The sequence below is a fragment of the Anser anser genome (assembly GCF_964211835.1).
Source record: "Anser anser genome assembly, chromosome: 10".
NCBI classification, from domain to species: Eukaryota; Metazoa; Chordata; class Aves; order Anseriformes; family Anatidae; genus Anser; species Anser anser.
The window spans coordinates 22,645,552-22,671,150 of NC_139730.1; the positions used below are offsets into that span (position 1 = coordinate 22,645,552).

Consider the following 25,599-nt stretch of genomic DNA (forward strand, 5'->3'; position numbering starts at 1 on the left):
TTAGTGAGTCTGTGTGTTATTAGGATTATTACCAGGATGGAGAGGGCGAAGGATCCTAGGTAGGCCTTAATTAGCCCTGTGTGTATTGAGGTTGCGGCTTTGCTTGCGGCTACTTGTAGTTCAGCAAGGCCCTCTGGCCCTATTTTTTTGAGTCAGGAGAGGTCGATCAAGTGTAGGGCAATGTTTTGTCCCTTTTCTAGTAGGTTTTTGGAGAAGAATCGGTGTACTAGGGGGTTGAAGTACCCTAATGCAGAGGAGAAGTTTATGAGGGGGTTTGGTTTGGGGTGAGTGAGGGTGTGTGTTATGTTCGATAGTTCTAGGGCTAGGATGATTCCTAGGATTGTTATGAGGATGGCAGCGGTTTTGGTGATAAGGGGTATGGTTATTGGGGGGGTTTTGGTTGGTGTGATGAAAGAGGTAATGATTATTCCTGCTGTAATGCTGCCTAGGGCGAGTCGGGTTAGGGGGGCGGTGATTAGTGGGTTGTTTTCGTTTATTGATACTATTGGGGGGATTCGGGTTTGTCCAGCTTGGACTAGGATGGTTATGCGGATGCTGTAGGTTGCGGTGAATGCTGTGGCTATAAGGGTTAGGAGTAGGGCTCAAGTATTTAGGTATGATGTGTTTAAGCTTTCGATGATGAGGTCTTTTGAGTAGAATCCGGCTAGGAATGGGGTTCCTATCAGCGCCAGGTTTCCGATGGTTAGGCAGGAAGTAGTGACTGGGAGTATTTTCTGTAGGCCTCCTATCTTTCGGATATCTTGTTCTCCGTTTAGGTTGTGGATGATAGACCCTGAGCATAGGAATAGTATGGCTTTAAAGAAGGCATGGGTTGAGATGTGTAGGAAGGCTAGTTGTGGGAGGTTTAGTCCGATAGTGACTATTATTAGTCCTAGTTGGCTGGATGTTGAGAAAGCAATGATTTTTTTGATGTCATTTTGGGTTAGGGCGCATGTGGCAGCGAATAGGGTTGATAGAGCACCTAGGCATAGGCAGGCAGTTAGGGCTGTCTGGTTGGTGGCTAGCAGGGGGTGCATGCGGATGAGCAGGAAGATTCCGGCTACTACTATGGTACTGGAGTGCAGTAGGGCTGATACTGGGGTGGGGCCTTCTATTGCTGCGGGCAGTCATGGGTGGAGTCCAAATTGGGCGGATTTTCCTGCGGCTGCGAGGATTAATCCTATGAGGGGGAGGATTGGGGTTTGGTGGGGGTGTACGGCTTGTTGGATCTCTCAGGTGTTGAATGTTGAAGCTAGTCATGCTATGCTCAGGATCAGTCCGATGTCTCCGATTCGGTTGTAGATTACGGCTTGTAGGGCGGCGGTGTTGGCATCTGCTCGGCCTTGTCATCAGCCGATGAGAAGGAAGGACATGATTCGTACTCCTTCCCAGCCTACGAATAGGAGGAATATGTTGTTTGCGGTTGTTAGGAGGAGTATGGCGACTAGGAATGTCAGTAGGTAGGTGAAAAATTTTGTTACGTATGGCTCTGAGGCCATGTATCATATGGCGAATTGTAGGATTGATCATGTTACAAATAGGGCGATTGGAAGAAATGTTATTGAGTATTGGTCTATTTTTAGGCTCAGGGGGATTTTAAAGTTTATAATGAATTTTCACTCCCAGTGGCAGGTGACAGATTCTACTCCCGAGTAGATGAATGCGGTTGTAGGGGCTAGGCTAATTAGGAATGCGGTTTTAACAGCGCGGGTGGTGGCTTGTGGGGTGTTTTTAAAGTTTTTAAATAGAAATGGCAGGATGATTGGGGTTAGGAGGATTGTCAGCGTGAGTAGTGTGAGGGAGTTGATTAGTAGTGTGGGGTTCACTACTTTTACTTGGATTTGCACCAAGATGGGTGGTTCCTAAGACCAGTGGATTGCTGTTATCCTTTAAAAGTAAGGGGGCTGAGGTTTTAGGCTCAGATGTAAGAGTTAGCAGCTCTTGTTGGTTAAACCCTCCCCTCGGCAGGTAAGAAGGTTTGAACTTCTATTCTTAGAATCACAGTCTAATGTTTGGTTTAAACTATACTTGCATGAGGGGATTCCGGAGATCAGTTCGGGTTTGAGGATTAGGAGGAATATTGGGATAATGTGGAGTGTTATGAGCAGGTGTTCTCGCGTGGTTGAGTTTTGCATAGATGTGATGTGGGAGGGGATTGAGCCTCGTTGGGTCATTAGTAGTATGAATAAGGTGTAGGAGGCGGTTAGTAGGGTTGCGATTCCTGTTAGGATGATCGTGAAGGCAGATCAGTTGAATAAGGTGATTATAATGGTTAGCTCTGCTATGAGGTTTGTTGTTGGGGGTAAGGCTATGTTTGTTAGATTGGCCAGCAATCATCAGGTAGCTATGAGTGGTAGGAGAGGTTGTAGGCCTCGTGTGAGTAGTAGAATTCGGCTGTGCGTACGTTCATAGTTTGTGTTGGCTAGGCAGAATAGTATGGAGGAAGTTAGTCCATGGGAAATTATTAGGATCATTGCCCCTGAGAATGATCAGTGGGTTTGGATTATTCCTGCGGCGATAACTAGGCCTATGTGGCTAACGGATGAATAAGCGATTAGTGATTTTAGGTCTGTCTGTCGTAGGCAGATTGAGCTAGTCATTAGGGCGCCTCATAGGGCCAGGGTTAGGAAGGGGTAGTGCAGGAGGTTGGACAGTGGGCCCATAAATAGAGTGACTCGTATAATTCCGTATCCTCCTAGCTTTAGTAGTAGGGCGGCGAGGAGTATTGAGCCTGCGATGGGTGCTTCTACGTGGGCTTTTGGCAGTCAGAGGTGTAGGCCGTATAGTGGGGCTTTTACTATGAATGCTATGAGCAGTGCTAGACCTGATAGTATTCCTGTCCATGAGGTGGATAGGGTTGGGTGGGTTAGTTGTAGGGTTGGCAGGTGCAGGGTGCCAATTTTCACGTATAGGTGTATGATTGTGATTAGCAGGGGTAGAGAGCTTACTGGCGTGTAGAATAGCAGGTAGATGCCAGCGCTTAGGCGTTCTGGTTGGTTCCCCCATCGGGTGATTAAGATTAGGGTGGGAATGAGGGTTGCTTCAAATGAGATGTAAAATAGTGCTAGTTCTGTGGTGGAAAAGGCTAGTAGGATGAATGGCTGGACTGCGACTAAGGTTGAGATAAAGATTCGTTTGCGTTGTAGGGGTTCTTGTTGCAGGTGGTTTTGGCTTGCTATGATTATGAGTGGGAGTAGTCAGCAGGATAGTACTAGGAGGGGGGATGAGATTTGGTCAATTCCTGTTCAGTTGGATAAAAATTTGTAGGGGTAGTAGGTTGGGATTAATCACTGTAGGCTTAGGGCAGCGATTAGGAGGCTGTATAAGGTGGTGTTAGTCCATAGAAATTTTGGTGGAGACAGCAGGGCTGTTGGAAGAAGTATGATTGTGGGTAGGATGATTTTTAGCATTGCAGGAGGTTTAGGTTGTGTAGATGGTCGGAGCCATGTGTGCGGGTGGAGGCTACTAGGATGGCCAGGCCTGTGCCCGCCTCACACGCTGAGAAGGTTAGCATGAGAATTGGTACCATGGTGAATGAGGAGACTTGGTTTTCGATGGATCATATTGATAGGCCTACGAATATCGATAATATTATGCTTTCAAGGCATAGTAGGGCGGATACTAGGTGGGTTCGGTGGAAGGCTAGTCCTAGTCCGCTGAAAATGAAGGCTGAGTAGAAGCTTAAATGTAGGGGCGACATAAGAAAGTTACAGGGTTGGCTGTAATCTGCTGGGTCGAAACCAGCTATCTTTTTGGTTAGACTAACTTTCTGTTATTCTGCTCATTCTAGGCCCCCTTGAATTCACTCGTAGGCCAGTCCGAGTGTTAGGAGAAGGAGGATCACTACAGTTCAGGTGAGGGTCATTAGGGGGGATTGGAGTTGGACGGCTCATGGCAGGGGGAGTAGGAGGGCGATTTCTAGGTCGAATAGGACGAACAGGATGGCTACTGAGGAAGAATCGGACTGAGAATGGTAATCGAGCAGATCCAAGTGGGTCGAATCCACATTCGTACGGTGAGAGTTTCTCTGAGTCGGGGTTTATTTGGGCGAGTCAGAAGTTTAATGCGGTTAGGGCGGCGCTTAGGATTGATGATAGGGCGAATATGAACATGAGTGCGTTCATTGCTCTCCTCTGGGTTTATACCAGATTCTAGAGATTGGAAGTCAATTGTAATTAATATACTAGAAGAGCAAGATCCTCATCAGTAGATGGTTATGTAGAGGAATAGTCAGATGACGTCTACGAAGTGTCAGTATCAGGCTGCTGCCTCGAATCCGAAGTGGTGGTCTGATGTAAAGTGGAACTTGATCAGTCGGAAGAGGCAGACGGTCAGGAAGGAGGATCCGATGATTACGTGGAGTCCGTGGAATCCAGTGGCAACGAAGAAGGTAGATCCGTAGACGCTATCGGCGATTGAGAATGGGGCTTCGTGGTATTCTATTGCTTGTAGGGCTGTGAAGTAGAATCCCAGGAGGATCGTTAGGGTTAGGGCGTGGATGGCGTGTTTTCGGTTTCCTTCTGTGATGCTGTGATGGGCTCACGTTACGGTAACGCCTGAGGCTAGTAGGATGGCTGTGTTTAGTAGGGGGACTTCTATCGGGTTGAGTGGTTTAATTCCTGTTGGGGGTCATTGGCCTCCTAGTTCTGGGGTTGGGGCCAGGCTCGAGTGGAAGAACGCTCAGAAGAACCCTAAGAAGAAGAATGCTTCGGATGTGATGAAAAGGATTATGCCGTATCGTAGGCCTTTTTGGACTGTGGGAGTGTGATGGCCTTGGAAGGTGCTTTCTCGTACAATGTCTCGTCATCATTGGAGTATTGCTAGGAGTATTGAGATGAGGCCTAGGGTTAGTAGTATGGATGAGTTGTAGTGGAATCACATGATTAATCCTGAGGTTGTGAGTAGGGCGGCGGCTGCCCCGAAGATTGGTCAAGGGCTTGGGTCAACTATGTGGTATGAGTGTGCTTGGTGTGCCATTAGATGTTTTCTTGTAAGTATAGGCTTAGAAGGAGCACGAAGACGTAGGCCTGGATTATGGCTACTGCTACTTCTAGGATGGTTAGGAGTAGTAGGATGATTATTGTTAGGATGGATACTGCAGGAAGGGTGGGTATTAATGCAATGGAGGCTGTAGAGATGAGTTGGATGAGTAAGTGTCCTGCTGTAAGGTTGGCTGTAAGGCGGACTCCGAGGGCTAGGGGGCGGATTAGTAGGCTGGTTGTTTCGATCAGGATTAGTGCGGGGATTAGGGGTGTAGGGGTACCTTCGGGTAATAGGTGGGCTAAAGAGGCTGATGGTTGGTTTCGTAGGCCTGTTAGTAGTGTGGCGAGCCATAGTGGGAAGGCTAGGGCTATGTTCATAGATAGTTGGGTGGTTGGGGTGAATGTATATGGAAGGAGGCCTAGAAGGTTGATTGTAAGAAGTATGATTATTAGGGATGTAAATATTATGGCTCATTTGTGGCCATTTTTGTTGAGTGGGACTATTAGTTGTTTTGTGATTAGGTGAAGGAGTCATGTTTGGATAGTAGAAAGGCGGTTGTTGATTCATCGGTTGTTTGGGGACGGGAATAGTAGGGCTGGGAAGAGTAGGGATAGTAGGATTAAGGGGATGCCAAATAGATTGGGGCTGGAAAATTGGTCAAAGAAGCTTAGGTTCATGGTCAGGATCATGGTGTGGGTTTGGTAGTGAGGGAGGTCTTATTTGATGGGGGGTTGGTTGTGGTGAAGGCTAGTAGTTTTGGTTGGATGAGGAGTGCTAGGGTTAATCAGGTTATAATTATGATTGAAAATCATGGTGCGGGGTTAAGCTGTGGCATATCATTAAGGAGGGGGAAGTCCCTCTTTGGCTAGCTTAAAAGGCTAGTGCTGTTGCATAGCTTCTTAATGATTAGGATGATGATAGAAGGGACGATCAGGCCTCGAAATGTGGGAGTGGGGTTGATTCTACTACAATGGGTATGTAGCTGTGATTAGCCCCGCAAATTTCTGAGCATTGTCCGTAAAAAATCCCAGGCCGGGTGGTAATGAATGAAGTTTGGTTTAGTCGGCCTGGGATTGCGTCTGTTTTAACTCCGAGCGTTGGGACTGCTCAGGAGTGGAGTACGTCTCCTGCAGTAATGATCACGCGGATGGGGGATTCTATTGGGATAACTACGCGGTGGTCAACTTCTAGCAGTCGGAAGTGGCCGTTGGGTAAGTCTGGGGTGGGCACTATGTAGGAGTCGAATGATAGGTCTTTGAAGTCTGTGTATTCGTAGCTTCAGTATCATTGGTGGCCGATGGCTTTTAGGGTGAGGTCTGGTTCGTCGATTTTGTCCATTATGTAGAGGATTTGTAGGGATGGGAGGGCGAGGAGTACCAGGACGATAGCAGGTAGGATTGTCCAGATCAGCTCTACTTCTTGGGCGTCTACAGCATTGGACGAGAGTTTTTCTGTTAGTATGTGGGCTAAAAGGTAGAGAACTAGGCTGCAGATAGCTAGGGCAACGATTAGGGCGTGGTCGTGGAATTCAACGAGTTCTTCTATGATGGGTGATGAGGCGTCTTGGAATCCTAGTTGGGAGTGGTTGGCCACATGAGATGTACAGGATTTTTACCTGTGATTTAGTCTTGACAAGGCTATGTAATTGGTTTACTAACGTCTCATAAGAAAGAAGCATGAGCGGTTAATGCAGTTGGCTTGAAACCAGCATGTGAGGGTTCGATTCCTTCCTTTCTTGTACTTGGACGAAGGCCGGTTCCTCGAAAGTATGGTATGGGGGAGGGCAGCCGTGGATTCATTCAACGTTTGTGGTAGTTAGTTCTGGTTGTAGGACTTTTCGTTTGGCCGAAAAGGCTTCTCAGATGATGAATATTAGTATGATTACGGCTACTATTGAGATTAGGGAGCCGATGGAGGAAATGGTGTTTCATAGTGTGTAGGCGTCGGGATAGTCCGAGTATCGTCGGGGTATTCCTGCTAGGCCTAGGAAGTGCTGGGGGAAGAACGTTAGGTTTACTCCTGTAAATATTACCCCGAAGTGGGCTTTTGCTCATGTTTGGTGTAGGGTAAACCCAGTGAGTAGTGGGAATCAGTGAGTAAATCCTGCTAGAATGGCAAAGACGGCGCCTATGGATAGGACGTAGTGGAAGTGGGCAGCTACGTAGTACGTGTCGTGCAGGGCGATGTCTAGGGAAGAGTTTGCAAGAACGATTCCTGTTAATCCTCCGATGGTAAATAGGAAGATAAATCCTAGAGCTCATAGTATTGGGGGGGTCTCATTTGATTGTTCCTCCGTGCAGGGTGGCTAGTCAGCTAAATACTTTGATTCCGGTAGGGATGGCAATGATTATAGTGGCTGATGTAAAGTAGGCTCGGGTATCAACGTCTATTCCTACTGTAAACATGTGGTGAGCTCAGACGATGAATCCTAGGAAGCCGATGGATAGTATGGCTCAGACTATTCCCATGTAGCCGAAGGGCTCCTTTTTGCCTGAGTAGTACGTGACTACGTGTGAGATGATTCCGAACCCCGGTAGGATCAGAATATAGACTTCTGGGTGTCCGAAGAATCAGAATAGGTGTTGGTACAGGATTGGGTCTCCTCCTCCAGCGGGGTCGAAGAATGTGGTGTTTAGGTTTCGATCAGTTAGTAATATTGTAATACCGGCGGCGAGTACGGGGAGTGATAGAAGGAGTAGGATGGCGGTAATTAGTACGGATCAGACAAATAGTGGGGTTTGGTATTGTGAGAGTGCGGGGGGTTTTATGTTGATGGCTGTGGTGATAAAGTTGACGGCCCCAAGGATGGAGGAGATACCGGCTAAGTGGAGTGAGAAGATAGCCAGGTCTACTGAAGCTCCGGCGTGGGCAAGGTTACCTGCTAGGGGAGGGTAGACAGTTCAGCCTGTGCCAGCGCCAGCTTCTACAGTGGATGAGGCTAGTAGGAGGAGGAATGATGGGGGGAGGAGTCAAAAGCTTATGTTGTTTATTCGCGGGAATGCTATGTCGGGGGCACCGATTATGAGGGGGACTAATCAGTTGCCGAATCCTCCGATCATGATGGGTATGACTATAAAGAAGCTTATTACAAAGGCGTGAGCGGTAACGATTACATTGTAAATTTGGTCGTCGCCTAGGAGAGTTCCTGGTTGTCCTAGTTCTGCACGGATTAATAGGCTGAGTGCGGTGCCGACTATTCCTGCTCATGCCCCGAAGATGAGGTACAGGGTGCCAATATCCTTATGGTTAGTGGAAAATAGTCATCGGTTGATGAAGGTGACGGGTAAGATGGCTGAGTGTTGAAGCGTTAGGCTGTAGTCCTTTTTACAGAGGTTTAATTCCTCTTCTTATCGGCTCTGTAGTGAAATTCATGTTGAGTTGCAAGCTCATCGATGCGCACTAGGGTGCGTCAGGGTCTTTGTAGGCAGAAGCCAATTGGTTTAGGCATTTAGCTGTTAACTAGAGTTTTGTGGGATCGAAGCCCATCTGTCTAGGGAGGCTTTAGCTTAATTAAAGCGTCTGACTTGCATTCAGAAGATACAGGTTAATATTCTGTAAGTCTTAATGTGCAGAAACTAAGAGGGTTTAACTCTTATTTAAGGCTTTGAAGGCCTTTGGTTTGGGGTGTTATCCTAAGTTTCTAGACAATGGCATGTATTATTGGGGACAGGGGAAGTAAGAGGATTGATAGTGAGGCAAGGACCGCAGTAGGTGTGCTTGGGGCTTTGCTAGTGTATCATTGTTTTATGTGGTTAGAGGAGTTGGGGGGAAGGGTAATTGTTGAGTGGTATGCGAGGCGTAGGTAGAAGAAGAGGCTGAGCAGTGATAGCATGGCAATTGCCATGGCTGCTGGTGTTATTTCCTGTTTAGTTAGTTCTTGGATGATAAGTCACTTTGGTATAAAGCCTGTTAATGGGGGGAGGCCTGCTAGGGATAAAAGTACTAGTATTAGGGTGGCGTTTAGCACTGGGGTTTTTGTTCATGAGGTTGTGATCATGGATACGTTAAGGGCTTTGATTTTGTTAAGGGCTAGGAATACGGCAGATGTTATGATTGTGTATAGGTAGAAGGTAAGTAAGGCCAATTTGGGGCTGTAAACTAGGATGATGGCGATTCAGCCTAAGTGGGAGATGGACGAGAAGGCTAGGATTTTGCGTGTTTGTGTTTGGTTCAGTCCTATTCAGCCTCCTAGTGCTGTTGAGGCTAGGGCCATGGCGGTGAGTAGAGCTGGGTCGAGGGATTTGGATGTTAGTAGGAGCAGGGTTAGTGGGGGGAATTTTATGAGGGTCGAGAGTAGCAGGGCTGTTATTAGTGGCGATCCTTGTAGTACTTCTGGGAATCAGAAGTGAAATGGCACTAGGCCCAGTTTAATAGCGATTGCTGCTGTCAGTAGTAGACAGGAGGTTGGGTGGTTTATTTGTGTGATGTCTCATTGGCCGGTGACTCAGGCATTGGTTATGCTAGAGAATAGGACCAGGGCGGAAGCAGCTGCTTGGGTTAGGAAGTATTTCGTTGCGGCTTCTACTGCTCGTGGGTGGTGGGATTTGGCAATTAGGGGAATGATGGCTAGTGCGTTGATCTCCAGTCCTGTCCAGGCCAGAACTCAGTGGTTGCTGGAAATTGTGATTGTGGTGCCCAAGATGAGGCTGAAGGTTATGATTGGGGTCGCGTAAGGGTTCATTAGTAGAGGAGGGGGTTAAACCATCATTTTCGGGGTATGGGCCCGATAGCTTGATTAGCTGACTCTACTAGAAAATAATATAAGGGAAGTATGGAGAATTTTGATTTCTCTTGTGTGGGTTCAATTCCTACTTTTCTAAGGTCAACAGGAAATGAGAGGGCTGTTATACCTCTATGTTCACTTTATCATAGTGACCCTTTGTAGTTCAGGCACATTTCCTTATGTAAGGAGGTAGGCCTGCATAGCAGATAGGTATGCTGATGTGTCAGAGGCACAGAGCTAGTGTGAGGGGTAGGAAGTTTTTTCATAGTAGGTGCATTAGTTGGTCATATCGGAATCGTGGGTATGAAGCTCGGACCCATAAGAAACCAGAAGATAGTAGGAGGACTTTTGTGGCTAGGATGACGGGGAATAGTTCTGTGGGTGGCCCTAGGGCGCTTGGGTTTAGGAATATGATGGCTGTAAGTGTATTTATTAGCATAATGTTCGCATATTCAGCTAGGAAGAATAAGGCGAAGGGTCCTGCGGCGTATTCAACGTTAAACCCTGAGACTAGCTCAGATTCACCCTCTGTGAGGTCAAAAGGAGCTCGGTTTGTCTCTGCTAGGGTGGATACGTATCATATTATTGCTAGGGGTCATGAGGAGAAAATGAAGTATAGAGGCTCCTGTGCGACGGCAAAGGAGCTGAGTGTGTAGCTTCCGCTTAGTATGATTATTGATAGCAGGATTATGGCCAGTGTCACTTCGTATGAAATGGTCTGTGCTACTGCCCGTAGGGCTCCGATTAGTGCGTATTTTGAGTTCGAGGCTCAGCCTGATCATAGGACTGAGTAGACGGCTAGGCTTGACATGGCTATTAGGAAGAGAACTCCGAGGTTTAGATCTGCTAGGGGAAATGGGAGTGGTAGTGGTGCTCAAGTGGTGAGGGCTAGGACAAGGGCTAGTATTGGTATCAGAATGAATAGAAGTGGGGAAGAGGTAGAGGGTCGGATGGGCTCTTTGGTAAATAGTTTCAGTCCGTCCGCAAATGGTTGAAGTAGGCCAAAAGTCCCGACAACGTTAGGGCCTTTGCGGGATTGTATGTAGCTTAGGATTTTCCGTTCTACTAGGGTTAGGAAGGCTATGGCAATCAGGATTGGGATGATGTATAGGAGGGATATAACGAGGCAGCTTAGTGTTGTTATTTGAATCATGGGTGAAGCTAGGGAGAGGATTTGAACCTCTGGGGAAAGGGCTTAAGCCTTCTGCACTTGCCGGGCTCTGCCACTCTAGCTGGTCCTTTTCTAGGATTGAAAGTGGTGGGGGAAGGCCCTCTTCACGGTTTAGTTGGTTTCACTGCTTAGAGGGGGGGGGCGTGCTTGTGGTATTGGCCCCACTTTCCCGGTCCTTTCGTACTGGGGAGAGTGTGTCATAGATAGAAACCGACCTGGATTGCTCCGGTCTGAACTCAGATCACGTAGGACTGTTAATCGTTGAACAAACGAACCCTTAATAGCGGCTGCACCATTAGGATGTCCTGATCCAACATCGAGGTCGTAAACCCCCCTGTCGATATGGGCTCTTGAGGGGGATTGCGCTGTTATCCCTGGGGTAGCTTGGTCCATTAATCAATTATATTGGGTCTGGTCACTGTTAGCACTTTGAGGGGTAGCTCTAGGTAAAGAGGTATGGTCTTGTTTTTGGAGGATTTGTTCTCCTCCAAGGTCGCCCCAACCGAAAAATATCGACCAGGCTCTGCGATGGTAGTGGCCCCAGTGGGGTTGATTGAGGATTCGCGGTGGTCGTTGATTTTTAAGTTCCACAGGGTCTTCTCGTCTTATGTTCACATCCCCGCTTTTGCACGGGGAGATCAATTTCACTGATTATCTGTGAGAGACAGTTAAGACCTCGTTTAGCCATTCATACAAGTCTCGATTTATGGGACAATTGATTGCGCTACCTTTGCACGGTTAGGATACCGCGGCCGTTAAACCTAAGTCACCGGGCAGGCATCACCTTCAATACTTGTTTAATTTGCTGAAGGCTATGTTTTTGGTAAACAGTCGGGCCTTATTAATTTGCCGAGTTCCTTTCACAGATTTTAATCGCTCTTATAGGCGCTCCTGAGTCGGGTTAACAGGGTTAGTTAATACGTGGTCTTGTAGGGGTTTTTGTATCTGTCTAGGTCTGTTAATAATGTTTCTATGTAAGCTTGCGCCGTTAGAGGGGTGTGGCCCTGAGTTACTTATTTTAGCATTAATTCTCCTATATTCATAGGTTGACCTGTTTGTGATAAGGGAATCATCTTATTTTGGTATTTTTAGGTGGTGGAGCTTTGACGCACTCTTTTTTGATGGCTGCTTTAGGGCCCACGGTAGGATCAGTAGTAAGAATTATCCGCTAGTCGAGGTTGTGTCCTTTTTTAATGGAGCTGTCCCTCCATTAAAGAGCTCTTAATCATCTCATTAGGGTTCAGGATGTCCGGTAGGGAGGATTAAGGGGGAACTTAGATTCGTTTCACAGGTAACCAGCTATCACCCAGCTCGGTTGGCTTTTCACCTCTACTGACAAGTCATCCCACTCTTTTGCAACAGAGACGGGTTCGCTCTCTTTAACTGCTTGAAAGTAGCTCGCTTGGCTTTCGGGGGGGCAAACTTTAGTTCACTTTGCTTGGTTGTTCTCGCTAAACCATGATGCAAAAGGTACAAGGGTTGATCTTTGCTGTCTGTCGCTTTGATTGTTTCACTGCTATTTCATCTTTCCCTTACGGTACTGGGGTCTCTATCGCGTCTAAGTGTCTTTTCTATCGCCTATACTAAGACTGTAAAATGCTTTACTTTAATTAGTTTAGTAAATTCTTTAGTTTTGGTGTACTATTTGTGTGGTTGAGCTAGAGGGGGGGCTTCAAGACGATCCGGTCTAGTAGATATCTTTCAGGTGTAAGCTGAGTGCTTTGGTGTTATAGCTACGTCTTGATATTCTAAGTACACCTTCCGGTACACTTACCTTGTTACGACTTACCTCATCTTCAGCGTATTTATGGTATTAGTTATGTGGGATGTGGCTTTTGAGGAGGGTGACGGGCGGTATGTACGTGCCCCAGGGCCGGCTTAAAGTAGGCTCTATTGTCCCACTTTACTGCTAAATCCGCCTTCCAGAAGTGGTTTCACGCTTCTTTCCGTGTGCCCTATGAATAGGGAATGTAGCCCATTTCTTCCACTCCATAGGCTATACCTTGACCTGTCTTATTAGCGGGGTGCTATTGTGTCCACTGTTGTGCTCTCATTCGAGGTGGGCTGGCGACGGCGGTATGTAGGCTGTGTTGGCAAGGGGTGGTTGGGTTAATCGGGGATTATCGATTGTAGAACAGGCTCCTCTAGGTGGGTTTGGGGCACCGCCAAGTCCTTAGAGTTTTAAGCGTTTGTGCTCGTAGTTCTCTGGCGGATACTTCGGTAAAGTAAGTATCAAGATTTAGGGCCAGGCATAGTGGGGTATCTAATCCCAGTTTGGGCCCTGGCTTTCGTGGGTTTAAATCAGTCGTTAGTTCCTAAGATCATCTTAATGGTGTGTTTAGGTGCATCTTGGGCTTATGACAGCTCAGTTGCATTTTGATCTTAGTTAGCTAGGATAGGCATTTTACCACTCTTTACGCCGTGTCAATAGGACGGTTGATTTGGGTTTCTTGTATGACCGCGGTGGCTGGCACAAGATTTACCAACCCTTGAAGGTAGGCTGTTGCTATAACTAAGTCAAGTTTGCACTCATTGCTTAATGTTAATTACTGCTGAATACCCGTGGGGGCGTGGCTTAGCGAGGCGTCTTGGGCTACTACTTGGGTGTGCCTGATACCCGCTCCTCAAGGCCTGTATGGGGGTAGGTGGTCGAGGGCGTTTACACTGGGGCGCGGATACTTGCATGTATATATTTAGCAAAAACCAACCGTAAGGTTAGGACTAAGTCTTTTGTCCGCAGGCATGTTTTATGCCATCTTGGCAACTTCAGTGCCATGCTTTGTGTTAAGCTATGTGGACGGGGGTGTGGTTAGCTGATAGTTGAGTGGTGAGTGAGAGTGAAGTATATGAAATTATTGCTTGTGTTTACTATTTTTAGTACTGGAGTTTCTCTAAGTCCTAGGACTAGGAGGAAATGGTGTTTCATAGTGTGTAGGCGTCGGGATAGTCCGAGTATCGTCGGGGTATTCCTGCTAGGCCTAGGAAGTGCTGGGGGAAGAACGTTAGGTTTACTCCTGTAAATATTACCCCGAAGTGGGCTTTTGCTCATGTTTGGTGTAGGGTAAACCCAGTGAGTAGTGGGAATCAGTGAGTAAATCCTGCTAGAATGGCAAAGACGGCGCCTATGGATAGGACGTAGTGGAAGTGGACACTATTTGTCTGATCCGTACTAATTACCGCCATCCTACTCCTTCTATCACTCCCCGTACTCGCCGCCGGTATTACAATATTACTAACTGATCGAAACCTAAACACCACATTCTTCGACCCCGCTGGAGGAGGAGACCCAATCCTGTACCAACACCTATTCTGATTCTTCGGACACCCAGAAGTCTATATTCTGATCCTACCGGGGTTCGGAATCATCTCACACGTAGTCACGTACTACTCAGGCAAAAAGGAGCCCTTCGGCTACATGGGAATAGTCTGAGCCATACTATCCATCGGCTTCCTAGGATTCATCGTCTGAGCTCACCACATGTTTACAGTAGGAATAGACGTTGATACCCGAGCCTACTTTACATCAGCCACTATAATCATTGCCATCCCTACCGGAATCAAAGTATTTAGCTGACTAGCCACCCTGCACGGAGGAACAATCAAATGAGACCCCCCCAATACTATGAGCTCTAGGATTTATCTTCCTATTTACCATCGGAGGATTAACAGGAATCGTTCTTGCAAACTCTTCCCTAGACATCGCCCTGCACGACACGTACTACGTAGCTGCCCACTTCCACTACGTCCTATCCATAGGCGCCGTCTTTGCCATTCTAGCAGGATTTACTCACTGATTCCCACTACTCACTGGGTTTACCCTACACCAAACATGAGCAAAAGCCCACTTCGGGGTAATATTTACAGGAGTAAACCTAACGTTCTTCCCCCAGCACTTCCTAGGCCTAGCAGGAATACCCCGACGATACTCGGACTATCCCGACGCCTACACACTATGAAACACCATTTCCTCCATCGGCTCCCTAATCTCAATAGTAGCCGTAATCATACTAATATTCATCATCTGAGAAGCCTTTTCGGCCAAACGAAAAGTCCTACAACCAGAACTAACTACCACAAACGTTGAATGAATCCACGGCTGCCCTCCCCCATACCATACTTTCGAGGAACCGGCCTTCGTCCAAGTACAAGAAAGGAAGGAATCGAACCCTCACATGCTGGTTTCAAGCCAACTGCATTAACCGCTCATGCTTCTTTCTTATGAGACGTTAGTAAACCAATTACATAGCCTTGTCAAGACTAAATCACAGGTAAAAATCCTGTACATCTCATGTGGCCAACCACTCCCAACTAGGATTCCAAGACGCCTCATCACCCATCATAGAAGAACTCGTTGAATTCCACGACCACGCCCTAATCGTTGCCCTAGCTATCTGCAGCCTAGTTCTCTACCTTTTAGCCCACATACTAACAGAAAAACTCTCGTCCAATGCTGTAGACGCCCAAGAAGTAGAGCTGATCTGGACAATCCTACCTGCTATCGTCCTGGTACTCCTCGCCCTCCCATCCCTACAAATCCTCTACATAATGGACAAAATCGACGAACCAGACCTCACCCTAAAAGCCATCGGCCACCAATGATACTGAAGCTACGAATACACAGACTTCAAAGACCTATCATTCGACTCCTACATAGTGCCCACCCCAGACTTACCCAACGGCCACTTCCGACTGCTAGAAGTTGACCACCGCGTAGTTATCCCAATAGAATCCCCCATCCGCGTGATCATTACTGCAGGAGACGTACTCCACTCCTGAGCAGTCCCAACGCTCGGAGTTAAAACAGACGCAATCCCAGGCCGACTAAACCAAACTTCATTCATTACCACCCGGCCTGGGATTTTTTACGGACAATGCTCAGAAATTTGCGGGGCTAATCACAGCTACATACCCATTGTAGTAGAATCAACCCCACTCCCACATTTCGAGGCCTGATCGTCCCTTCTATCATCATCCTAATCATTAAGAAGCTATGCAACAGCACTAGCCTTTTAAGCTAGCCAAAGAGGGACTTCCCCCTCCTTAATGATATGCCACAGCTTAACCCCGCACCATGATTTTCAATCATAATTATAACCTGATTAACCCTAGCACTCCTCATCCAACCAAAACTACTAGCCTTCACCACAACCAACCCCCCATCAAATAAGACCTCCCTCACTACCAAACCCACACCATGATCCTGACCATGAACCTAAGCTTCTTTGACCAATTTTCCAGCCCCAATCTATTTGGCATCCCCTTAATCCTACTATCCCTACTCTTCCCAGCCCTACTATTCCCGTCCCCAAACAACCGATGAATCAACAACCGCCTTTCTACTATCCAAACATGACTCCTTCACCTAATCACAAAACAACTAATAGTCCCACTCAACAAAAATGGCCACAAATGAGCCATAATATTTACATCCCTAATAATCATACTTCTTACAATCAACCTTCTAGGCCTCCTTCCATATACATTCACCCCAACCACCCAACTATCTATGAACATAGCCCTAGCCTTCCCACTATGGCTCGCCACACTACTAACAGGCCTACGAAACCAACCATCAGCCTCTTTAGCCCACCTATTACCCGAAGGTACCCCTACACCCCTAATCCCCGCACTAATCCTGATCGAAACAACCAGCCTACTAATCCGCCCCCTAGCCCTCGGAGTCCGCCTTACAGCCAACCTTACAGCAGGACACTTACTCATCCAACTCATCTCTACAGCCTCCATTGCATTAATACCCACCCTTCCTGCAGTATCCATCCTAACAATAATCATCCTACTACTCCTAACCATCCTAGAAGTAGCAGTAGCCATAATCCAGGCCTACGTCTTCGTGCTCCTTCTAAGCCTATACTTACAAGAAAACATCTAATGGCACACCAAGCACACTCATACCACATAGTTGACCCAAGCCCTTGACCAATCTTCGGGGCAGCCGCCGCCCTACTCACAACCTCAGGATTAATCATGTGATTCCACTACAACTCATCCATACTACTAACCCTAGGCCTCATCTCAATACTCCTAGTAATACTCCAATGATGACGAGACATTGTACGAGAAAGCACCTTCCAAGGCCATCACACTCCCACAGTCCAAAAAGGCCTACGATACGGCATAATCCTTTTCATCACATCCGAAGCATTCTTCTTCTTAGGGTTCTTCTGAGCGTTCTTCCACTCGAGCCTGGCCCCAACCCCAGAACTAGGAGGCCAATGACCCCCAACAGGAATTAAACCACTCAACCCGATAGAAGTCCCCCTACTAAACACAGCCATCCTACTAGCCTCAGGCGTTACCGTAACGTGAGCCCATCACAGCATCACAGAAGGAAACCGAAAACACGCCATCCACGCCCTAACCCTAACGATCCTCCTGGGATTCTACTTCACAGCCCTACAAGCAATAGAATACCACGAAGCCCCATTCTCAATCGCCGATAGCGTCTACGGATCTACCTTCTTCGTTGCCACTGGATTCCACGGACTCCACGTAATCATCGGATCCTCCTTCCTGACCGTCTGCCTCTTCCGACTGATCAAGTTCCACTTTACATCAGACCACCACTTCGGATTCGAGGCAGCAGCCTGATACTGACACTTCGTAGACGTCATCTGACTATTCCTCTACATAACCATCTACTGATGAGGATCTTGCTCTTCTAGTATATTAATTACAATTGACTTCCAATCTCTAGAATCTGGTATAAACCCAGAGGAGAGCAATGAACGCACTCATGTTCATATTCGCCCTATCATCAATCCTAAGCGCCGCCCTAACCGCATTAAACTTCTGACTCGCCCAAATAAACCCCGACTCAGAGAAACTCTCACCGTACGAATGTGGATTCGACCCACTTGGATCTGCTCGATTACCATTCTCAGTCCGATTCTTCCTCAGTAGCCATCCTGTTCGTCCTATTCGACCTAGAAATCGCCCTCCTACTCCCCCTGCCATGAGCCGTCCAACTCCAATCCCCCCTAATGACCCTCACCTGAACTGTAGTGATCCTCCTTCTCCTAACACTCGGACTGGCCTACGAGTGAATTCAAGGGGGCCTAGAATGAGCAGAATAACAGAAAGTTAGTCTAACCAAAAAGATAGCTGGTTTCGACCCAGCAGATTACAGCCAACCCTGTAACTTTCTTATGTCGCCCCTACATTTAAGCTTCTACTCAGCCTTCATTTTCAGCGGACTAGGACTAGCCTTCCACCGAACCCACCTAGTATCCGCCCTACTATGCCTTGAAAGCATAATATTATCGATATTCGTAGGCCTATCAATATGATCCATCGAAAACCAAGTCTCCTCATTCACCATGGTACCAATTCTCATGCTAACCTTCTCAGCGTGTGAGGCGGGCACAGGCCTGGCCATCCTAGTAGCCTCCACCCGCACACATGGCTCCGACCATCTACACAACCTAAACCTCCTGCAATGCTAAAAATCATCCTACCCACAATCATACTTCTTCCAACAGCCCTGCTGTCTCCACCAAAATTTCTATGGACTAACACCACCTTATACAGCCTCCTAATCGCTGCCCTAAGCCTACAGTGATTAATCCCAACCTACTACCCCTACAAATTTTTATCCAACTGAACAGGAATTGACCAAATCTCATCCCCCCTCCTAGTACTATCCTGCTGACTACTCCCACTCATAATCATAGCAAGCCAAAACCACCTGCAACAAGAACCCCTACAACGCAAACGAATCTTTATCTCAACCTTAGTCGCAGTCCAGCCATTCATCCTACTAGCCTTTTCCACCACAGAACTAGCACTATTTTACATCTCATTTGAAGCAACCCTCATTCCCACCCTAATCTTAATCACCCGATGGGGGAACCAACCAGAACGCCTAAGCGCTGGCATCTACCTGCTATTCTACACGCCAGTAAGCTCTCTACCCCTGCTAATCACAATCATACACCTATACGTGAAAATTGGCACCCTGCACCTGCCAACCCTACAACTAACCCACCCAACCCTATCCACCTCATGGACAGGAATACTATCAGGTCTAGCACTGCTCATAGCATTCATAGTAAAAGCCCCACTATACGGCCTACACCTCTGACTGCCAAAAGCCCACGTAGAAGCACCCATCGCAGGCTCAATACTCCTCGCCGCCCTACTACTAAAGCTAGGAGGATACGGAATTATACGAGTCACTCTATTTATGGGCCCACTGTCCAACCTCCTGCACTACCCCTTCCTAACCCTGGCCCTATGAGGCGCCCTAATGACTAGCTCAATCTGCCTACGACAGACAGACCTAAAATCACTAATCGCTTATTCATCCGTTAGCCACATAGGCCTAGTTATCGCCGCAGGAATAATCCAAACCCACTGATCATTCTCAGGGGCAATGATCCTAATAATTTCCCATGGACTAACTTCCTCCATACTATTCTGCCTAGCCAACACAAACTATGAACGTACGCACAGCCGAATTCTACTACTCACACGAGGCCTACAACCTCTCCTACCACTCATAGCTACCTGATGATTGCTGGCCAATCTAACAAACATAGCCTTACCCCCAACAACAAACCTCATAGCAGAGCTAACCATTATAATCACCTTATTCAACTGATCTGCCTTCACGATCATCCTAACAGGAATCGCAACCCTACTAACCGCCTCCTACACCTTATTCATACTACTAATGACCCAACGAGGCTCAATCCCCTCCCACATCACATCTATGCAAAACTCAACCACGCGAGAACACCTGCTCATAACACTCCACATTATCCCAATATTCCTCCTAATCCTCAAACCCGAACTGATCTCCGGAATCCCCTCATGCAAGTATAGTTTAAACCAAACATTAGACTGTGATTCTAAGAATAGAAGTTCAAACCTTCTTACCTGCCGAGGGGAGGGTTTAACCAACAAGAGCTGCTAACTCTTACATCTGAGCCTAAAACCTCAGCCCCCTTACTTTTAAAGGATAACAGCAATCCACTGGTCTTAGGAACCACCCATCTTGGTGCAAATCCAAGTAAAAGTAGTGAACCCCACACTACTAATCAACTCCCTCACACTACTCACGCTGACAATCCTCCTAACCCCAATCATCCTGCCATTTCTATTTAAAAACTTTAAAAACACCCCACAAGCCACCACCCGTGCTGTTAAAACCGCATTCCTAATTAGCCTAGCCCCTACAACCGCATTCATCTACTCGGGAGTAGAATCTGTCACCTGCCACTGGGAGTGAAAATTCATTATAAACTTTAAAATCCCCCTGAGCCTAAAAATAGACCAATACTCAATAACATTTCTTCCAATCGCCCTATTTGTAACATGATCAATCCTACAATTCGCCATATGATACATGGCCTCAGAGCCATACGTAACAAAATTTTTCACCTACCTACTGACATTCCTAGTCGCCATACTCCTCCTAACAACCGCAAACAACATATTCCTCCTATTCGTAGGCTGGGAAGGAGTACGAATCATGTCCTTCCTTCTCATCGGCTGATGACAAGGCCGAGCAGATGCCAACACCGCCGCCCTACGAGCCGTAATCTACAACCGAATCGGAGACATCGGACTGATCCTGAGCATAGCATGACTAGCTTCAACATTCAACACCTGAGAGATCCAACAAGCCGTACACCCCCACCAAACCCCAATCCTCCCCCTCATAGGATTAATCCTCGCAGCCGCAGGAAAATCCGCCCAATTTGGACTCCACCCATGACTGCCCGCAGCAATAGAAGGCCCCACCCCAGTATCAGCCCTACTGCACTCCAGTACCATAGTAGTAGCCGGAATCTTCCTGCTCATCCGCATGCACCCCCTGCTAGCCACCAACCAGACAGCCCTAACTGCCTGCCTATGCCTAGGTGCTCTATCAACCCTATTCGCTGCCACATGCGCCCTAACCCAAAATGACATCAAAAAAATCATTGCTTTCTCAACATCCAGCCAACTAGGACTAATAATAGTCACTATCGGACTAAACCTCCCACAACTAGCCTTCCTACACATCTCAACCCATGCCTTCTTTAAAGCCATACTATTCCTATGCTCAGGGTCTATCATCCACAACCTAAACGGAGAACAAGATATCCGAAAGATAGGAGGCCTACAGAAAATACTCCCAGTCACTACTTCCTGCCTAACCATCGGAAACCTGGCGCTGATAGGAACCCCATTCCTAGCCGGATTCTACTCAAAAGACCTCATCATCGAAAGCTTAAACACATCATACCTAAATACTTGAGCCCTACTCCTAACCCTTATAGCCACAGCATTCACCGCAACCTACAGCATCCGCATAACCATCCTAGTCCAAGCTGGACAAACCCGAATCCCCCCAATAGTATCAATAAACGAAAACAACCCACTAATCACCGCCCCCCTAACCCGACTCGCCCTAGGCAGCATTACAGCAGGAATAATCATTACCTCTTTCATCACACCAACCAAAACCCCCCCAATAACCATACCCCTTATCACCAAAACCGCTGCCATCCTCATAACAATCCTAGGAATCATCCTAGGCCCCTCATGTACAGGGCCACACCCCTCTAACGGCGCAAGCTTACATAGAAACATTATTAACAGACCTAGACAGATACAAAAACCCCTACAAGACCACGTATTAACTAACCCTGTTAACCCGACTCAGGAGCGCCTATAAGAGCGATTAAAATCTGTGAAAGGAACTCGGCAAATTAATAAGGCCCGACTGTTTACCAAAAACATAGCCTTCAGCAAATTAAACAAGTATTGAAGGTGATGCCTGCCCGGTGACTTAGGTTTAACGGCCGCGGTATCCTAACCGTGCAAAGATAGCGCAATCAATTGTCCCATAAATCGAGACTTGTATGAATGGCTAAACGAGGTCTTAACTGTCTCTCACAGATAATCAGTGAAATTGATCTCCCCGTGCAAAAGCGGGGATGTGAACATAAGACGAGAAGACCCTGTGGAACTTAAAAATCAACGACCACCGCGAATCCTCAATCAACCCCACTGGGGCCACTACCATCGCAGAGCCTGGTCGATATTTTTCGGTTGGGGCGACCTTGGAGGAGAACAAATCCTCCAAAAACAAGACCATACCTCTTTACCTAGAGCTACCCCTCAAAGTGCTAACAGTGACCAGACCCAATATAATTGATTAATGGACCAAGCTACCCCAGGGATAACAGCGCAATCCCCCTCAAGAGCCCATATCGACAGGGGGGTTTACGACCTCGATGTTGGATCAGGACATCCTAATGGTGCAGCCGCTATTAAGGGTTCGTTTGTTCAACGATTAACAGTCCTACGTGATCTGAGTTCAGACCGGAGCAATCCAGGTCGGTTTCTATCTATGACACACTCTCCCCAGTACGAAAGGACCGGGAAAGTGGGGCCAATACCACAAGCACGCCCCCCCCCTCTAAGCAGTGAAACCAACTAAACCGTGAAGAGGGCCTTCCCCCACCACTTTCAATCCTAGAAAAGGACCAGCTAGAGTGGCAGAGCCCGGCAAGTGCAGAAGGCTTAAGCCCTTTCCCCAGAGGTTCAAATCCTCTCCCTAGCTTCACCCATGATTCAAATAACAACACTAAGCTGCCTCGTTATATCCCTCCTATACATCATCCCAATCCTGATTGCCGTAGCCTTCCTAACCCTAGTAGAACGGAAAATCCTAAGCTACATACAATCCCGCAAAGGCCCTAACGTTGTCGGGCCTTTTGGCCTACTTCAACCATTTGCGGACGGACTGAAACTATTTACCAAAGAGCCCATCCGACCCTCTACCTCTTCCCCACTTCTATTCATTCTGATACCAATACTAGCCCTTGTCCTAGCCCTCACCACTTGAGCACCACTACCACTCCCATTTCCCCTAGCAGATCTAAACCTCGGAGTTCTCTTCCTAATAGCCATGTCAAGCCTAGCCGTCTACTCAGTCCTATGATCAGGCTGAGCCTCGAACTCAAAATACGCACTAATCGGAGCCCTACGGGCAGTAGCACAGACCATTTCATACGAAGTGACACTGGCCATAATCCTGCTATCAATAATCATACTAAGCGGAAGCTACACACTCAGCTCCTTTGCCATCGCACAGGAGCCTCTATACTTCATTTTCTCCTCATGACCCCTAGCAATAATATGATACGTATCCACCCTAGCAGAGACAAACCGAGCTCCTTTTGACCTCACAGAGGGTGAATCTGAGCTAGTCTCAGGGTTTAACGTTGAATACGCCGCAGGACCCTTCACCTTATTCTTCCTAGCTGAATATGCGAACATTATGCTAATAAATACACTTACAGCCATCATATTCCTAAACCCAAGCGCCCTAGGGCCACCCACAGAACTATTCCCCGTCATCCTAGCCACAAAAGTCCTCCTACTATCTTCTGGTTTCTTATGGGTCCGAGCTTCATACCCACGATTCCGATATGACCAACTAATGCACCTACTATGAAAAAACTTCCTACCCCTCACACTAGCTCTGTGCCTCTGACACATCAGCATACCTATCTGCTATGCAGGCCTACCTCCTTACATAAGGAAATGTGCCTGAACTACAAAGGGTCACTATGATAAAGTGAACATAGAGGTATAACAGCCCTCTCATTTCCTGTTGACCTTAGAAAAGTAGGAATTGAACCCACACAAGAGAAATCAAAATTCTCCATACTTCCCTTATATTATTTTCTAGTAGAGTCAGCTAATCAAGCTATCGGGCCCATACCCCGAAAATGATGGTTTAACCCCCTCCTCTACTAATGAACCCTTACGCGACCCCAATCATAACCTTCAGCCTCATCTTGGGCACCACAATCACAATTTCCAGCAACCACTGAGTTCTGGCCTGGACAGGACTGGAGATCAACGCACTAGCCATCATTCCCCTAATTGCCAAATCCCACCACCCACGAGCAGTAGAAGCCGCAACGAAATACTTCCTAACCCAAGCAGCTGCTTCCGCCCTGGTCCTATTCTCTAGCATAACCAATGCCTGAGTCACCGGCCAATGAGACATCACACAAATAAACCACCCAACCTCCTGTCTACTACTGACAGCAGCAATCGCTATTAAACTGGGCCTAGTGCCATTTCACTTCTGATTCCCAGAAGTACTACAAGGATCGCCACTAATAACAGCCCTGCTACTCTCGACCCTCATAAAATTCCCCCCACTAACCCTGCTCCTACTAACATCCAAATCCCTCGACCCAGCTCTACTCACCGCCATGGCCCTAGCCTCAACAGCACTAGGAGGCTGAATAGGACTGAACCAAACACAAACACGCAAAATCCTAGCCTTCTCGTCCATCTCCCACTTAGGCTGAATCGCCATCATCCTAGTTTACAGCCCCAAATTGGCCTTACTTACCTTCTACCTATACACAATCATAACATCTGCCGTATTCCTAGCCCTTAACAAAATCAAAGCCCTTAACCTATCCATGATCACAACCTCATGAACAAAAACCCCAGTGCTAAACGCCACCCTAATACTAGTACTTTTATCCCTAGCAGGCCTCCCCCCATTAACAGGCTTTATACCAAAGTGACTTATCATCCAAGAACTAACTAAACAGGAAATAACACCAGCAGCCATGGCAATTGCCATGCTATCACTGCTCAGCCTCTTCTTCTACCTACGCCTCGCATACCACTCAACAATTACCCTTCCCCCCAACTCCTCTAACCACATAAAACAATGATACACTAGCAAAGCCCCAAGCACACCTACTGCGGTCCTTGCCTCACTATCAATCCTCTTACTTCCCCTGTCCCCAATAATACATGCCATTGTCTAGAAACTTAGGATAACACCCCAAACCAAAGGCCTTCAAAGCCTTAAATAAGAGTTAAACCCTCTTAGTTTCTGCACATTAAGACTTACAGAATATTAACCTGTATCTTCTGAATGCAAGTCAGACGCTTTAATTAAGCTAAAGCCTCCCTAGACAGATGGGCTTCGATCCCACAAAACTCTAGTTAACAGCTAAATGCCTAAACCAATTGGCTTCTGCCTACAAAGACCCTGACGCACCCTAGTGCGCATCGATGAGCTTGCAACTCAACATGAATTTCACTACAGAGCCGATAAGAAGAGGAATTAAACCTCTGTAAAAAGGACTACAGCCTAACGCTTCAACACTCAGCCATCTTACCCGTCACCTTCATCAACCGATGACTATTTTCCACTAACCATAAGGATATTGGCACCCTGTACCTCATCTTCGGGGCATGAGCAGGAATAGTCGGCACCGCACTCAGCCTATTAATCCGTGCAGAACTAGGACAACCAGGAACTCTCCTAGGCGACGACCAAATTTACAATGTAATCGTTACCGCTCACGCCTTTGTAATAAGCTTCTTTATAGTCATACCCATCATGATCGGAGGATTCGGCAACTGATTAGTCCCCCTCATAATCGGTGCCCCCGACATAGCATTCCCGCGAATAAACAACATAAGCTTTTGACTCCTCCCCCCATCATTCCTCCTCCTACTAGCCTCATCCACTGTAGAAGCTGGCGCTGGCACAGGCTGAACTGTCTACCCTCCCCTAGCAGGTAACCTTGCCCACGCCGGAGCTTCAGTAGACCTGGCTATCTTCTCACTCCACTTAGCCGGTATCTCCTCCATCCTTGGGGCCGTCAACTTTATCACCACAGCCATCAACATAAAACCCCCCGCACTCTCACAATACCAAACC

General features: G+C 47.3%; 1 long non-coding RNA gene across 1 annotated transcript; it reads right to left on the reverse strand.

The window, feature by feature from the left end:
• LOC310904895 lies at window positions 1-25,407 on the reverse strand. The gene is made up of 2 exons (XR_014588675.1): window positions 23,392-25,407; window positions 1-9,901 (listed from the first exon to the last, which is right to left on the reverse strand). It is a non-coding gene; the product is annotated as an uncharacterized lncRNA (long non-coding RNA).
• Window positions 25,408-25,599: the final 192 nt, after the last annotated feature.